Source organism: Ranitomeya imitator, chromosome 4 (assembly GCF_032444005.1).
Source record: "Ranitomeya imitator isolate aRanImi1 chromosome 4, aRanImi1.pri, whole genome shotgun sequence".
Classification (NCBI taxonomy): Eukaryota; Metazoa; Chordata; class Amphibia; order Anura; family Dendrobatidae; genus Ranitomeya; species Ranitomeya imitator.
In genome coordinates this window covers 653,470,439-653,486,790 of record NC_091285.1, presented here as the reverse complement: position 1 = coordinate 653,486,790, position 16,352 = coordinate 653,470,439, and the positions used below count along the sequence as shown (strand labels likewise).

The window sequence follows — 16,352 nt, the reverse complement described above, 5'->3', positions numbered from 1 at the left end:
CTGTGCCAGCCAGCCCTGAGCGTGCCATCTCTCTCACAAATAGTGGGCCATAGAAAGCCTATTTAATTTTTTTTTTTGTTTTATCAATTTTCCCTGAAAAAAGGGAGATTAATATTGGCCTCTGGGCTTGTGTGCCAGTTGTGAGCGTGCCATCTGTGCCAGTCCTGAGCGTGCCATCTCTCTCACAAATAGTGGGCCATAGAAAGCCTATTTAAATATTTTTTTGGTTTTATAAATTCTCCCAGAAAAAAAGGGAGATTAATATTGGCCTCTGGGCTTGTGTGCCAGTCCTGAGCGTGCCATCTGTGCCAGCCAGCCCTGAGCGTGCCATCTCTCTCACAAATAGTGGGCCATAGAAAGCCTATTTAATTTTTTTTTTTGTTTTATCAATTTTCCCTGAAAAAAGGGAGATTAATATTGGCCTCTGGGCTTGTGTGCCAGTTGTGAGCGTGCCATCTGTGCCAGTCCTGAGCGTGCCATCTCTCTCACAAATAGTGGGCCATAGAAAGCCTATTTAAATATTTTTTTGGTTTTATAAATTCTCCCAGAAAAAAAGGGAGATTAATATTGGCCTCTGGGCTTCTGTGCCAGTCCTGAGCGTGCCATCTGTGCCAGTCCTGAGCGTCCCATCTCTCTCACAAATAGTGGGCCATAGAAAGCCTATTTTATTTTTTTTTTGGGTTTTAGAAATTCTCCCTGAAAAAAGGGAGATTAATATTGGCCTCTGGGCTTGTGTGCCAGTTGTGAGCGTGCCATCTGTGCCAGTCCTGAGCGTGCCATCTCTCTCACAAATAGTGGGCCATAGAAAGCCTATTTAAATATTTTTTTGGTTTTATAAATTCTCCCAGAAAAAAAGGGAGATTAATATTGGCCTCTGGGCTTCTGTGCCAGTCCTGAGCGTGCCATCTGTGCCAGTCCTGAGCGTCCCATCTCTCTCACAAATAGTGGGCCATAGAAAGCCTATTTTATTTTTTTTTTGGGTTTCAGAAATTCTCCCTGGAAAAAAAAAGGGAGATTAATATTGCCCTTTGGGCTTGTGTGCCAGTACTAAGCGTTCCATCTCTCTCTCTCTCTCAGTCAGTGGGCCATAGAACGCATATTTTTGGTTTTATTTGTTTTCTAAATTCTCCCTGAAAAAATCATTTTATTTTATTTGGTTTCTAAATTCTTCCTGATAAAATCATATTTTTTTTATTATTTTTTTTTCTAAAGTCTCCCTGAAAAAAAAAAAAAAAAAACAACCAAAAAAAACAGTGGGAGATTAATATTGGCCTTTCTGCTTGTGTGCCAGTCTTGACTCCTGGGTGCGTCATCTCTCAGTCAGTGGGCCATAGAACGCCTATTTTTGGTTTTATTTGTTTTATAAATTCTCCCTGAAAAAATCATTTTATTTTATTTGGTTTCTAAATTCTTCCTGATAAAATCATATTTTTTTTATTATTTTTTTTTCTAAAGTCTCCCTGAAAAAAAAAAAAAAAAAACAACCAAAAAAAACAGTGGGAGATTAATATTGGCCTTTCTGCTTGTGTGCCAGTCTTGACTCCTGGGTGCGTCATCTCTCAGTCAGTGGGCCATAGAACGCCTATTTTTGGTTTTATTTGTTTTATAAATTCTCCCTGAAAAAATCATTTTATTTTATTTGGTTTCTAAATTCTTCCTGATAAAATCATATTTTTTTTATTATTTTTTTTTCTAAAGTCTCCCTGAAAAAAAAAAAAAAAAAAAAAAAAAAAAAAAAAACAGTGGGAGATTAATATTGGCCTTTCTGCTTGTGTGCCAGTCTTGACTCCTGGGTGTGCCATCTCTCTCTCTCTCTCTCTCCAATTGTGGTCCATAGAAAGCCTACATTTTTTTTCCTTGATTTGGGTTCCAAAATCTACCAGAGAAAATAACTCCATCAATCATTGGTAGAAAAATATTGGCCTCTGGGCTTGTGTGCCACTCCTGATTCCTGTGTGCGTCATCTCTCACTCAGTGGCCCATAGAAAGCATATAGTTTGTTACATTTGTTTTCTAAATTCTCCCTGCAAAAATCTATTTTTTTTTTTTTGGGGGGTTTCTAAAGTGTTCCTGAAAAAAATAAAAATAAAAAAAAAATAATAGTGTGACATTAATATTAACATTTGTGCTTCAGTGACAGTCCTGCGTGTGGGGCATCTCTCTAATTTGCAGCCACCAAAAAAAGAGTGTGTAACATTGGGCCTGATTTTCGCTGTGGTCTCACCAACCTGTAAAGGGGTAGCTAAATCATACTGAAGTTATAGCTCACCGTGTAAGTTGTGTGACTGCAACAAATAACGTTAGTTTGGTTACGTTTTTAAAACAATGAGGAAGTCTAGTGGAAGAGGTCGTGGCCGGGGGCGTTCATTGTCAGCTGGTAATGAGGGTAGTGGTAGTGGTGGAGCATCAGGTGGTCGTGGGGGAAAAAATATTGCACCTAAGTCTGGAGCTGTGGAGCCAGGTTCGTCGTCCGGCTACACAAGGCCTCGAACGCTCCCTTTTCTGGGATTAGGAAAACCGCTTTTAAAGCCGGAGCAGCAAGAGCAAGTTTTGGCTTATCTTGCTGACTCAGCCTCTAGCTCTTTTGCCTCATCTCGTGAAACTGGTAAAAGTAAAAGCAGCGCGTCGTTAGTGGATGTTCACGGTCAGGGACAAGTCACTTCCTTGTCCTCTTCAGCAAAAACAACAACAGAGAAGAATGCAGCAGGCGACACAACGGGTTACTCCATGGAGCTCTTTACACATACCGTCCCTGGCTTAGAAAGTGAAGCAGTTAACAGTCCATGCCCATTACAAATTGAATCTGACATGGAGTGCACTGACGCACAGCCACAGCCAGACTACTATGCTGGTCCTTTGACTCAGACCACAACATTGCCCTCGCAGGGTGCTGATCAAGAATCAGACCCTGATGAGACTATGTTGCCCCATCACGAACGCTATACCACCGAACGACACGGTGACACAGACGAAGTTGCGCAGGAGGTACAAGAAGAGTTATTAGATGACCCAGTTCTTGACCCCGATTGGCAGCCATTGGGGGAACAGGGTGCAGGCGGCAGCAGTTCTGAAGCAGAGGAGGAGGAGGGGCCGCAGCAGGCATCAACATCGCCACAGGTTCCATCTGCCGGGCCCGTATCTTGCCCAAAACGCGTGGCAAAGCCAAAACCTGGTGGAGGACAGCGTGGCCATCCGGTTAAAGCTCAGTCTGCAATGCCTGAAAAGGTATCCGATGCTAGAAAGAGTGCAGTCTGGCATTTTTTTAAACAACATCCAATTGATCAGCGCAAAGTCATCTGTCAAAAATGTTCTACTTCCTTAAGCAGAGGTCAGAATCTGAAAAGTCTCAATACTAGTTGCATGCATAGACATTTAACCACCATGCATTTGAAAGCTTGGACTAACTACCAAACGTCCCTTAAGGTTGTTGCACCCTCGGCCAATGAAGCTAGTCATCAACGCAACATCCCTTCCGGCAGTGTAGGACCACCATTTAGCGCACCACCTGCTGTATCTGTGCAGGTATCTTTGCCAGGCCAAAGCAGTCAGGGTCAGGGAATCACCAGTTTCGTAGTAGGAAACACTGCATCTAGGGCACCGGCGGCAACAATACCATCTCCCACCGTCTCTCAGTCTGCCATGTCCACCGGCACCCCCGCTAGTTCCACGATCTCCAGCTCTTCAGTCCAGCTCACCCTACATGAGACTATGGTTAGAAAAAGGAAATACTTAGCCTCGCATCCGCGTACACAGGGTTTGAACGCCCACATAGCTAGACTAATCTCGTTAGAGATGATGCCCTACCGGTTAGTTGAAAGCGAAGCTTTCAAAGACCTGATGGACTACGCTGTACCACGCTACGAGCTACCCAGTCGACACTTTTTTTCCAGAAAAGCCATCCCAGCCCTCCACCAGCATGTTAAAGAGCGCATCGTCCATGCACTCAGGCAATCTGTGAGCACAAAGGTGCACCTGACAACAGATGCATGGACCAGTAGGCATGGCCAGGGACGTTACGTGTCCATCACGGCACACTGGGTAAATGTGGTGGATTCAGGGTCCACAGGGGACAGCAAGTTTGGGACAGTTCTGCCTAGCCCACGGTCTAGTAAACAGTTGTCTGTAGCCGTTCGCACCCCCTCCTCCTCCTCCTCCTCGTCCTCCTGCAGAAGCAAGAGCTCGTCCACAGACCGCAGTCGCACAAACACTCCATCCGCACCTGCCACTGTTGCACACCAGGTCTCCCATTATGGGGCAGCTACTGGCATACGTCAGCAGGCTGTATTGGCTATGAAGTGTTTGGGCGACAATAGACACACCGCGGAAGTTCTGTCCGAGTTCTTGCAGCAAGAAACGCAGTCGTGGCTGGGCACTGTAGATCTTGAGGCAGGCAAGGTAGTGAGTGATAACGGAAGGAATTTCATGGCTGCCATCTCCCTTTCCCAACTGAAACACATTCCTTGCCTGGCTCACACCTTAAACCTGGTGGTGCAGTGCTTCCTGAAAAGTTATCCGGGGTTATCCGACCTGCTCCTCAAAGTGCGTGGACTTTGCGCACATATCCGCCGTTCGCCTGTACACTCCAGCCGTATGCAGACCTATCAGCGTTCTTTGAACCTTCCCCAGCATCGCCTAATCATAGACGTTGCAACAAGGTGGAACTCAACACTGCACATGCTTCAGAGACTGTGCGAACAGAGGCGGGCTGTTATGTTTTTGTGGGAGGATACACATACACGGGCAGGCAGTAGGATGGCAGACATGGAGTTGTCAGGTGTGCAGTGGTCGAAGATTCAAGACATGTGTCAAGTCCTTCAGTGTTTTGAGGAATGCACACGGCTGGTTAGTGCAGACAACGCCATAATAAGCATGAGCATCCCCCTAATGCGTCTGCTGATGCAAAGTTTGACGCACATAAAGGATCAGGCGTCTGCACCAGAGGAAGAGGAAAGCCTTGATGACAGTCAGCGATTGTCTGGTCAGGGCAGTGTACATGACGAGGTACCGGGCGAAGAGGAGGTGGAGGATGAGGAGGATGATGGGGATGAGTATATTTTTAATGAGGAAGCTTTCCCGGGGGCACGGGAAATTGGTGGCGTGGCAAGGCCGGGTTCTGGTTTTTTGAGGGACACAAGTGACGTAGATTTGCCTGCAACTGCCCCTCAACCAAGCACAACCGCAGATTTGACAACGGGAACTTTGGCCCACATGGCGGATTATGCCTTGCGTATCCTCAAAAGGGACACACGCATTACAAAAATGATGAACGATGACGATTACTGGTTGGCCTGCCTCCTTGATCCTCGCTATAAAGGCAAATTGCAAAATATTATGCCACATGAGAACTTGGAACTAATATTAGCAACAAAACAATCAACTCTTGTTGACCGTTTGCTTCTGGCATTCCCTGCACACAGCGCCCGTGATCGTTCTCACACGAGCTCCAGGGGCCAGCAGACCAGAGGTGTTAGAGGGGCAGAAATCAGAAGTGGCGTTGGACAGAGGGGTTTTCTGACCAGGTTGTGGAGTGATTTTTCTATGACCGCAGACAGGACAGGTACTGCAGCATCAATTCAAAGTGACAGGAGACAACATTTGTCCAGTATGGTTACAAACTATTTTTCATCCCTTATCGACGTTCTCCCTCAACCGTCATTCCCATTTGATTACTGGGCATCCAAATTAGACACCTGGCCAGAATTGGCAGAATATGCATTGCAGGAGCTTGCTTGCCCGGCAGCTAGTGTCCTATCAGAAAGAGTATTCAGTGCTGCAGGTTCAATACTAACAGAAAAAAGGACTCGTCTGGCTACCCAAAATGTAGATGATCTAACCTTCATTAAAATGAACCACAACTGGATTTCAAAATCTTTTGCCCCACCCTGCCCGGCTGACACCTAGCTTTCCTATGAAAAGGTCTTGCCTGTGGACTATTCTGAATGACTTTTCCAATCTCGTAATTTTCTTCACCTGATTGTCCAGCATACGACATGTTTCCACCTCACGAAATGGCCAAACTCCCCACACGGGGCCGTGCTATCGCCACTTTGCGCTTGGACCCTTGAGAGTGCTGTTTGTCTGAAGAGGTGGGTGTGGCCGCTTTTGGTCGACGGCACTGCCACTGGGTCCCTCATAGTACAATAAAGTGTCTCTGGCGGTGGTGGTGCGCACCCAACGTCAGACACACCGTTGTAATATGAGGGGCCCTGTGCCTGTACCGCCGGCCACAAGACAGTTCCCCCCCCCAGCTCAAACAGTGCTCTACCACTAGCAAAATTATCTCTCACAGCTTCACCAATGTGTAGTCTAGCCGCTGACATCCTTCAATGCCTGGCACTGACAATACCATTGTTTTGACATTTTTGTTATGTTAGGCCTTCGAAGCCTGTCTGCGGTCCCTTCTTTCTACAACTACTACACTGACCAGGCCACTGCTGGCCGTGTTACCCTGGAACCAATTTAAAAGTGCCTACAGTCAGCCCAATTTTGTTATGTTAGGCCTTCGAAGACTGTCTGCCGTCACTCCTTCCACTAGACTTCCACTGACCATACACTGCTGCCCATGTACCCCTGGAACCAATTTAAAGTGCCTACAGCCAGCCCAATTTTGTTATGTTAGGCCTTCGAAGCCTGTCTGCGGTCACTCCTTCCACTAGACTTCCACTGACCAGACCACTGCTGCCCGTGTACCCCTGGAACCAATTTAAAAGTGCCTACAGCCAGCCCAAGTTTGTTATGTTAGGCCTTGGAAGCCTGTCTGCGGTCACTCCTTCCACTAGACTTCCACTGACCAGACCACTGCTGCCCGTGTACCCCTGGAACCAATTTAAAAGTGCCTACAGCCAGCCCAAGTTTGTTATGTTAGGCCTTGGAAGCCTGTCTGCGGTCACTCCTTCCACTAGACTTCCACTGACCAGACCACTGCTGCCCGTGTACCCCTGGAACCAATTTAAAAGTGCCTACAGCCAGCCCAAGTTTGTTATGTTAGGCCTTCTAAGCCTGTCTGCGGTCCATTCTTTCAACTACTACTACACTGACCAGGTCACTGCTGCCCGTGTACCCCTGGAACCAATTTAAAATTGCCTACAGCCAGCCCAATTTTTTTATTTTAGGCCTTCGATGCCTGTCTGCGGTCACTCCTTCCACTAGGCCTCCACTGACCACACCACTGCTGTCCGTGTACCCCTGGAACCAATTTAAAATTGCCTACAGCCAGCCCAATTTTTTTATTTTAGGCCTTCGATGCCTGTCTGCGGTCCATTCTTTCAACTACTACTACAATGACCAGGTCACTGCTGCCCGTGTACCCCTGGAACCAATTTAAAATTGCCTACAGCCATGTGTTATTATTTTAGGCATTCGATGCCTGTCTGCGGTCCATTTTTTCAACTACTACTACACTGACCAGGTCACTGCTGCCCGTGTACCCCTGGAACCAATTTAAAATTGCCTACAGCCATGTGTTATTATTTTAGGCCTTCGATGCCTGTCTGCGGTCACTCCTTCCACTAGGCCTCCACTGACCACACCACTGCTGTCCGTGTACCCCTGGAACCAATTTAAAATTGCCTACAGCCATGTGTTATTATTTTAGGCCTTCGATGCCTGTCTGCGGTCACTCCTTCCACTAGGCCTCCACTGACCACACCACTGCTGTCCGTGTACCCCTGGAACCAATTTAAAATTGCCTACAGCCATGTGTTATTATTTTAGGCCTTCGATGCCTGTCTGCGGTCACTCCTTCCACTAGGCCTCCACTGACCACACCACTGCTGCCCGTGTACCCCTGGAACCAATTTAAAATTGCCTACAGCCAGCCCAATTTTTTTATTTTAGGCCTTCGATGCCTGTCTGCGGTCCATTCTTTCAACTACTACTACACTGACCAGGTCACTGCTGTCCGTGTACCCCTGGAACCAATTTAAAATTGCCTACAGCCATGTGTTATTATTTTAGGCCTTCGATGCCTGTCTGCGGTCACTCCTTCCACTAGGCCTCCACTGACCACACCACTGCTGCCCGTGTACCCCTGGAACCAATTTAAAATTGCCTACAGCCAGCCCAATTTTTTTATTTTAGGCCTTCGATGCCTGTCTGCGGTCCATTCTTTCAACTACTACTACACTGACCAGGTCACTGCTGTCCGTGTACCCCTGTAACCAATTTAAAATTGCCTACAGCCATGTGTTATTATTTTAGGCCTTCGATGCCTGTCTGCGGTCCATTCTTTCAACTACTACTACACTGACCAGGTCACTGCTGCCCGTGTACCCCTGGAACCAATTTAAAATTGCCTACAGCCATGTGTTATTATTTTAGGCCTTCGATGCCTGTCTGCGGTCACTCCTTCCACTAGGCCTCCACTGACCACACCACTGCTGCCCGTGTACCCCTGGAACCAATTTAAAATTGCCTACAGCCAGCCCAATTTTTTTATTTTAGGCCTTCGATGCCTGTCTGCGGTCCATTCTTTCAACTACTACTACACTGACCAGGTCACTGCTGCCCGTGTACCCCTGGAACCAATTTAAAATTGCCTACAGCCATGTGTTATTATTTTAGGCCTTCGATGCCTGTCTGCGGTCACTCCTTCCACTAGGCCTCCACTGACCACACCACTGCTGTCCGTGTACCCCTGGAACCAATTTAAAATTGCCTACAGCCATGTGTTATTATTTTAGGCCTTCGATGCCTGTCTGCGGTCACTCCTTCCACTAGGCCTCCACTGACCACACCACTGCTGCCCGTGTACCCCTGGAACCAATTTAAAATTGCCTACAGCCAGCCCAAGTTTGTTATGTTAGGCCTTGGAAGCCTGTCTGCGGTCACTCCTTCCACTAGACTTCCACTGACCAGACCACTGCTGCCCGTGTACCCCTGGAACCAATTTAAAAGTGCCTACAGCCAGCCCAAGTTTGTTATGTTAGGCCTTCTAAGCCTGTCTGCGGTCCATTCTTTCAACTACTACTACACTGACCAGGTCACTGCTGCCCGTGTACCCCTGGAACCAATTTAAAATTGCCTACAGCCAGCCCAATTTTTTTATTTTAGGCCTTCGATGCCTGTCTGCGGTCACTCCTTCCACTAGGCCTCCACTGACCACACCACTGCTGTCCGTGTACCCCTGGAACCAATTTAAAATTGCCTACAGCCAGCCCAATTTTTTTATTTTAGGCCTTCGATGCCTGTCTGCGGTCCATTCTTTCAACTACTACTACACTGACCAGGTCACTGCTGCCCGTGTACCCCTGGAACCAATTTAAAATTGCCTACAGCCATGTGTTATTATTTTAGGCATTCGATGCCTGTCTGCGGTCCATTTTTTCAACTACTACTACACTGACCAGGTCACTGCTGCCCGTGTACCCCTGGAACCAATTTAAAATTGCCTACAGCCATGTGTTATTATTTTAGGCCTTCGATGCCTGTCTGCGGTCACTCCTTCCACTAGGCCTCCACTGACCACACCACTGCTGTCCGTGTACCCCTGGAACCAATTTAAAATTGCCTACAGCCATGTGTTATTATTTTAGGCCTTCGATGCCTGTCTGCGGTCACTCCTTCCACTAGGCCTCCACTGACCACACCACTGCTGTCCGTGTACCCCTGGAACCAATTTAAAATTGCCTACAGCCATGTGTTATTATTTTAGGCCTTCGATGCCTGTCTGCGGTCCATTCTTTCAACTACTACTACACTGACCAGGTCACTGCTGCCCGTGTACCCCTGGAACCAATTTAAAATTGCCTACAGCCATGTGTTATTATTTTAGGCCTTCGATGCCTGTCTGCGGTCACTCCTTCCACTAGGCCTCCACTGACCACACCACTGCTGCCCGTGTACCCCTGGAACCAATTTAAAATTGCCTACAGCCAGCCCAATTTTTTTATTTTAGGCCTTCGATGCCTGTCTGCGGTCCATTCTTTCAACTACTACTACACTGACCAGGTCACTGCTGCCCGTGTACCCCTGGAACCAATTTAAAATTGCCTACAGCCATGTGTTATTATTTTAGGCCTTCGATGCCTGTCTGCGGTCACTCCTTCCACTAGGCCTCCACTGACCACACCACTGCTGTCCGTGTACCCCTGGAACCAATTTAAAATTGCCTACAGCCATGTGTTATTATTTTAGGCCTTCGATGCCTGTCTGCGGTCACTCCTTCCACTAGGCCTCCACTGACCACACCACTGCTGCCCGTGTACCCCTGGAACCAATTTAAAATTGCCTACAGCCAGCCCAATTTTTTTATTTTAGGCCTTCGATGCCTGTCTGCGGTCCATTCTTTCAACTACTACTACACTGACCAGGTCACTGCTGTCCGTGTACCCCTGGAACCAATTTAAAATTGCCTACAGCCATGTGTTATTATTTTAGGCCTTCGATGCCTGTCTGCGGTCACTCCTTCCACTAGGCCTCCACTGACCACACCACTGCTGTCCGTGTACCCCTGGAACCAATTTAAAATTGCCTACAGCCATGTGTTATTATTTTAGGCCTTCGATGCCTGTCTGCGGTCCATTCTTTCAACTACTACTACACTGACCAGGGCACTGCTGGCCGTGTACCCCTGGAACCAACATCAGAAAATATAAAAATAAGTATTTTGCTTATAAAAAAGAAAATACTGGTGAGATATCAAATGCAGACATTTTAACATTAAAAACAAACACACAACTCTAATCTGGTACAGTACTAAAAATGGCCACCAGCTACAATTACTTTCTCCTGCAAGTAGTTAACTGAAAGTTTTTTTAAATTGAAAACACACATATGGCATCCACCGAGTGTTGTCCTGTCGCGTCTTCTTTATATTATTGCCGAGAAGATGCAAAATAATGAAAATAATAAAATCATTAATTACCAAAATAATAGAGAAAGTCAACACCACATTGCAAATAAACATTCATTCCAAATAAAGAAGCAGGGCGCGTCCGAGGGTGAGTATATACCTAATAAGAATATAATCACCCTCGGACGCGCAATGCTTATTTCCAACAGCCTTCCTTCCTAAGAATCAGCCCTTCCGTCGTGTAGAGAGACGTTGTGTTACACTCCAAGGTGTTCCCCAGGTTGCCTTTCCTGAGCTTCGATCTTCCGGCTCTCGTTTAGTAGTTCTTGGAAACTACTCTGCATTAGGCCTTCAAATTGGGTATGGGGTGTAGAGAGATGGTGTGTTCCACTCCAAGGTGTTCCCCAGGTTGCCTTTCCTGAGCTTCGATCTTCCGGCTCTCGTTTAGTAGTTGTTGGAAACTACGCTGCATTAGGCCTTCAAATTGGGTATGGGGTGTAGCGAGAGGGTGTGTTACACTCCAAGGTGTTCCCCAGGTTGCCTTTCCTGAGCTTCGATCTTCCGGCTCTCGTTTAGTAGTTCTTGGAAACTACACTGCATTAGGCCTTCAAATTGGGTATGGGGTGTAGAGAGAGGGTGTGTTACACTCCAAGGTGTTCCCCAGGTTGCCTTTCCTGAGCTTCGATATTCCGGCTCTCGTTTAGTAGTTGTCGGAAACTACGCTGCATTAGGCCTACAAATTGGGTATGGGGCGTAGAGAGAGGGTATGTTACACTCCAAGGTGTTCCCCAGGTTGCCTTTCCTGAGCTTCGATATTCCGGCTCTCGTTTAGTAGTTGTCGGAAACTACGCTGCATTAGGCCTACAAATTGGGTATGGGGTGTAGAGAGAGGGTGTGTTACACTCCAAGGTGTTCCCCAGGTTGCCTTTCCTGAGCTTCGATCTTCATGCTCTCGTTTAGTAGTTGTCGGAAACTACGCTGCATTAGGCCTACAAATTGGGTATGGGGTGTAGAGAGAGGGTTTGTTACACTCCAAGGTGTTCCCCAGGTTGCCTTTCCTGAGCTTCGATCTTCCGGCTCTCGTTTAGTAGTTGTTGGAAACTACGCTGCATTAGGCCTTCAAATTGGGTATGGGGTGTAGCGAGAGGGTGTGTTACACTCCAAGGTGTTCCCCAGGTTGCCTTTCCTGAGCTTCGATCTTCCGGCTCTCGTTTAGTAGTTCTTGGAAACTACACTGCATTAGGCCTTCAAATTGGGTATGGGGTGTAGAGAGAGGGTGTGTTACACTCTAAGGTGTTCCCCAGGTTTCCTTGCCATTGCTTCGGTCTTCCGACTCTCGTTTAGTAGTTGTAGAAAAGTACACTGCATTAGGCCATACAAAATGGGTATGGGGTGGAGAGAGATGGTGTGTTACACTCCAAGGTGTTCCCCAGGTTGCCTTTCCTGAGCTTCTATCTTCAGGCTCTCATTAAATTGTGGTTAAATGGAACAACTGCATTTGGCGTACTAGTTGGTTTGGGGCCTACTATCGGTGTCTGCCACTCCTTGCTGTTCTCCTCCACTGAACAAAGCTGTGCCGCCTGTTTACTACGGTTGCCAATTTTGAACTGCATTTCGACTACTTACTGATTTGGCCCTACTCTCTGTGTCAGCCTCTCATTCCAGTTGTCCTCCACTGCAATGCCCCCTGGTTATTCCTGTGTTACCAATTTTGAACTGCATTTAGCCCACTTTCTTCTTTGGGCCTATATCTGTGTTTCCACTTCATCGTGCCCATTGCCCAGCCAGTGATAGATGAGTCTGCTGGTACATTGACCCATAACGCAACATTCCCCGTGCACGCTACACAACAACATTGTGACCCTGCTGAAAGTCAGGTTGCTCTTCCCGCATACCATACCACCTTACACGGGGACAAAGAGGAAGGTGCAGATGAAAGTGCAGGTTCCTTCATCAGGTGGGGGGAGGAATACTAGTTGGCGACGTCACTGGCACAGGGCCTCTCATAGTACGCAAAAGTGTTGCTGCCGGTGGGAGGCGCCCCCGCCGTGCAAACACACCGCTGTACTTTGAGGGGCCCTGTGCCAGTGCCAATGCCAACGAGTGGGCCCCCCCTGCTTGCTCAGGTTCACAGCACTTGCAAAGTTGAAATACTTACCTCTCCCTGCTCCACTGCCGTGACGTGGTCCAGATTTCCTGGGCCCACTAATTACTTGAACCAGCCCTACCCCCCACAACTTTAGCCAAATGACCCCCAATTTCAAATGCCTTCCAATTATTATAAGGTAAATTACGCTTGACAAGCTTCATTAAGAAGAATGGATGGTTTTGACATTAAAATGGCCACTCTAGGTGTTTTCCTGGCCCCCACTCACTGCCGACTATGCTGCCCCATTGACTTGCATTGGGTTTCGTGTTTCGGTCGATCCCGACTTTACGTCATAATCGGCCGATTTCACTCGACCCGACTTTGGACATAGTCGGGTTTCGCAAAACCCGGCTCGACTCTAAAAAGGTCAAGGTCGCTCAACTCTAATAGTCAGCATTGGCAATTTTTGTTGGTCTCTCAGGAGACTTCATCCATGGTATGCAAATGATAGAGTCTTAGCTCCTCCAAGCGTGGAGGAGAATCCTTGCTTCCCACAGCAACGTATTGATGGTTTATGCCTGGAGCAGAAGGAGAAAGTGAGCTGGTCTGGCTGTAATGGGCAAAAATGATGTCTTCCCTGAGCCCTTAGACTGTCGACACCTTGAAGCAGTGCGGGAGGGCCAGTGGTCAAATGGATCTCACCATAACTTAAATGAGCTCTTCCTTGGAAGCGGGAATTCCTAGTCGCCCAACTTCCTCCAACTTTGCGCAGTGGCAATATCGTAGCCCATGAGGTATAACCGAGGCGTGATTATTGCTAATTGAAAACTTTTCCCAATACCCCGCCATGATGACTTGAAATATAGTCAGCATTGGCAATTTTTGTTGGTCTCTCAGGAGACTTCATCCATGGTATGCAAATGACAGAGTCTTAGCTCCTCCCAGTGTGGAGGAGAATCCTTGCTTCCCACAGCAACGTATTGATGGTTTATGCCTGGAGCAGAAGGAGAAAGTGAGCTGGTCTGGCTGTAATGGGCAAAAATGATGTCTTCCCTGAGCCCTTAGACTGTCGACACCTTGAAGCAGTGCGGGAGGGCCAGTGGTCAAATGGATCTCACCATAACTTAAATGAGCTCTTCCTTGGAAGCGGGAATTCCTAGTCGCCCAACTTCCTCCAACTTTGCGCAGTGGCAATATCGTAGCCCATGAGGTATAACCGAGGCGTGATTATTGCTAATTGAAAACTTTTCCCAATACCCCGCCATGATGACTTGAAATATAGTCAGCATTGGCAATTTTTGTTGGTCTCTCAGGAGACTTCATCCATGGTATGCAAATGACAGAGTCTTAGCTCCTCCCAGTGTGGAGGAGAATCCTTGCTTCCCACAGCAACGTATTGATGGTTTATGCTTGGAGCAGAAGGAGAAAGTGAGCTGGTCTGGCTGTAATGGGCAAAAATGATGTCTTCCCTGAGCCCTTAGACTGTCGACACCTTGAAGCAGTGCGGGAGGGCCAGTGGTCAAATGGATCTCACCATAACTTAAATGAGCTCTTCCTTGGAAGCGGGAATTCCTAGTCGCCCAACTTCCTCCAACTTTGCGCAGTGGCAATATCGTAGCCCATGAGGTATAACCGAGGCGTGATTATTGCTAATTGAAAATTTTTCCCAATACCCCGCCATGATGACGTGAAATATAGTCAGCATTGGCAATTTTTGTTGGTCCCTCAGGAGACTTCATCCATGGTATGCAAATGACAGAGTCTTAGCTCCTCCCAGTGTGGAGGAGAATCCTTGCTTCCCACAGCAACGTATTGATGGTTTATGCCTGGAGCAGAAGGAGAAAGTGAGCTGGTCTGGCTGTAATGGGCAAAAATGATGTCTTCCCTGAGCCCTTAGACTGTCGACACCTTGAAGCAGTGCGGGAGGGCCAGTGGTCAAATGGATCTCACCATAACTTAAATGAGCTCTTCCTTGGAAGCGGGAATTCCTAGTCGCCCAACTTCCTCTAACTTTGCGCAGTGGCAATATCGTAGCCCATGAGGTATAACCGAGGCGTGATTATTGCTAATTGAAAACTTTTCCCAATACCCCGCCATGATGACTTGAAATATAGTCAGCATTGGCAATTTTTGTTGGTCTCTCAGGAGACTTCATCCATGGTATGCAAATGACAGAGTCTTAGCTCCTCCCAGTGTGGAGGAGAATCCTTGCTTCCCACAGCAACGTATTGATGGTTTATGCCTGGAGCAGAAGGAGAAAGTGAGCTGGTCTGGCTGTAATGGGCAAAAATGATGTCTTCCCTGAGCCCTTAGACTGTCGACACCTTGAAGCAGTGCGGGAGGGCCAGTGGGCAAATAGATCTCACCATAACTTAAATGAGCTCTTCCTTGGAAGCGGGAATTCCTAGTCGCCCAACTTCCTCCAACTTTGCGCAGTGGCAATATCGTAGCCCATGAGGTATAACCGAGGCGTGATTATTGCTAATTGAAAACTTTTCCCAATACCCCGCCATGATGACTTGAAATATAGTCAGCATTGGCAATTTTTGTTGGTCTCTCAGGAGACTTCATCCATGGTATGCAAATGACAGAGTCTTAGCTCCTCCCAGTGTGGAGGAGAATCCTTGCTTCCCACAGCAACGTATTGATGGTTTATGCCTGGAGCAGAAGGAGAAAGTGAGCTGGTCTGGCTGTAATGGGCAAAAATGATGTCTTCCCTGAGCCCTTAGACTGTCGACACCTTGAAGCAGTGCGGGAGGGCCAGTGGTCAAATGGATCTCACCATAACTTAAATGAGCTCTTCCTTGGAAGCGGGAATTCCTAGTCGCCCAACTTCCTCCAACTTTGCGCAGTGGCAATATCGTAGCCCATGAGGTATAACCGAGGCGTGATTATTGCTAATTGAAAACTTTTCCCAATACCCCGCCATGATGACTTGAAATATAGTCAGCATTGGCAATTTTTGTTGGTCTCTCAGGAGACTTCATCCATGGTATGCAAATGACAGAGTCTTAGCTCCTCCCAGTGTGGAGGAGAATCCTTGCTTCCCACAGCAACGTATTGATGGTTTATGCTTGGAGCAGAAGGAGAAAGTGAGCTGGTCTGGCTGTAATGGGCAAAAATGATGTCTTCCCTGAGCCCTTAGACTGTCGACACCTTGAAGCAGTGCGGGAGGGCCAGTGGTCAAATGGATCTCACCATAACTTAAATGAGCTCTTCCTTGGAAGCGGGAATTCCTAGTCGCCCAACTTCCTCCAACTTTGCGCAGTGGCAATATCGTAGCCCATGAGGTATAACCGAGTCGTGATTATTGCTAATTGAAAATTTTTCCCAATACCCCGCCATGATGACGTGAAATATAGTCAGCATTGGCAATTTTTGTTGGTCCCTCAGGAGACTTCATCCATGGTATGCAAATGACAGAGTCTTAGCTCCTCCCAGTGTGGAGGAGAATCCTTGCTTCCCACAGCA

The 16,352-nt window shown here is 47.4% G+C and overlaps 7 non-coding genes across 7 annotated transcripts; all 7 read left to right on the top strand.

Annotated features, from left to right (window-relative positions):
- The first annotated feature begins 13,641 nt into the window (after window positions 1–13,641).
- Window positions 13,642–13,782, top strand: LOC138678048 (U4 spliceosomal RNA). The gene has a single exon (XR_011321429.1). It is a non-coding gene; the product is annotated as a U4 spliceosomal RNA (small nuclear RNA).
- A 275-nt stretch (window positions 13,783–14,057) lies between these two features.
- Window positions 14,058–14,198, top strand: LOC138678046 (U4 spliceosomal RNA). Its single transcript, XR_011321427.1, has one exon. It is a non-coding gene; the product is annotated as a U4 spliceosomal RNA (small nuclear RNA).
- A 275-nt stretch (window positions 14,199–14,473) lies between these two features.
- On the top strand, window positions 14,474–14,614 carry LOC138677695 (U4 spliceosomal RNA). Its single transcript, XR_011321094.1, has one exon. It is a non-coding gene; the product is annotated as a U4 spliceosomal RNA (small nuclear RNA).
- Window positions 14,615–14,889: 275 nt separating this feature from the next.
- Window positions 14,890–15,030, top strand: LOC138678045 (U4 spliceosomal RNA). Its single transcript, XR_011321426.1, has one exon. It is a non-coding gene; the product is annotated as a U4 spliceosomal RNA (small nuclear RNA).
- A 275-nt stretch (window positions 15,031–15,305) lies between these two features.
- LOC138678044 (U4 spliceosomal RNA) lies at window positions 15,306–15,446 on the top strand. Its single transcript, XR_011321425.1, has one exon. It is a non-coding gene; the product is annotated as a U4 spliceosomal RNA (small nuclear RNA).
- A 275-nt stretch (window positions 15,447–15,721) lies between these two features.
- LOC138678043 (U4 spliceosomal RNA) lies at window positions 15,722–15,862 on the top strand. The gene has a single exon (XR_011321424.1). It is a non-coding gene; the product is annotated as a U4 spliceosomal RNA (small nuclear RNA).
- A 275-nt stretch (window positions 15,863–16,137) lies between these two features.
- LOC138677718 (U4 spliceosomal RNA) lies at window positions 16,138–16,278 on the top strand. Its single transcript, XR_011321116.1, has one exon. It is a non-coding gene; the product is annotated as a U4 spliceosomal RNA (small nuclear RNA).
- Window positions 16,279–16,352: the final 74 nt, after the last annotated feature.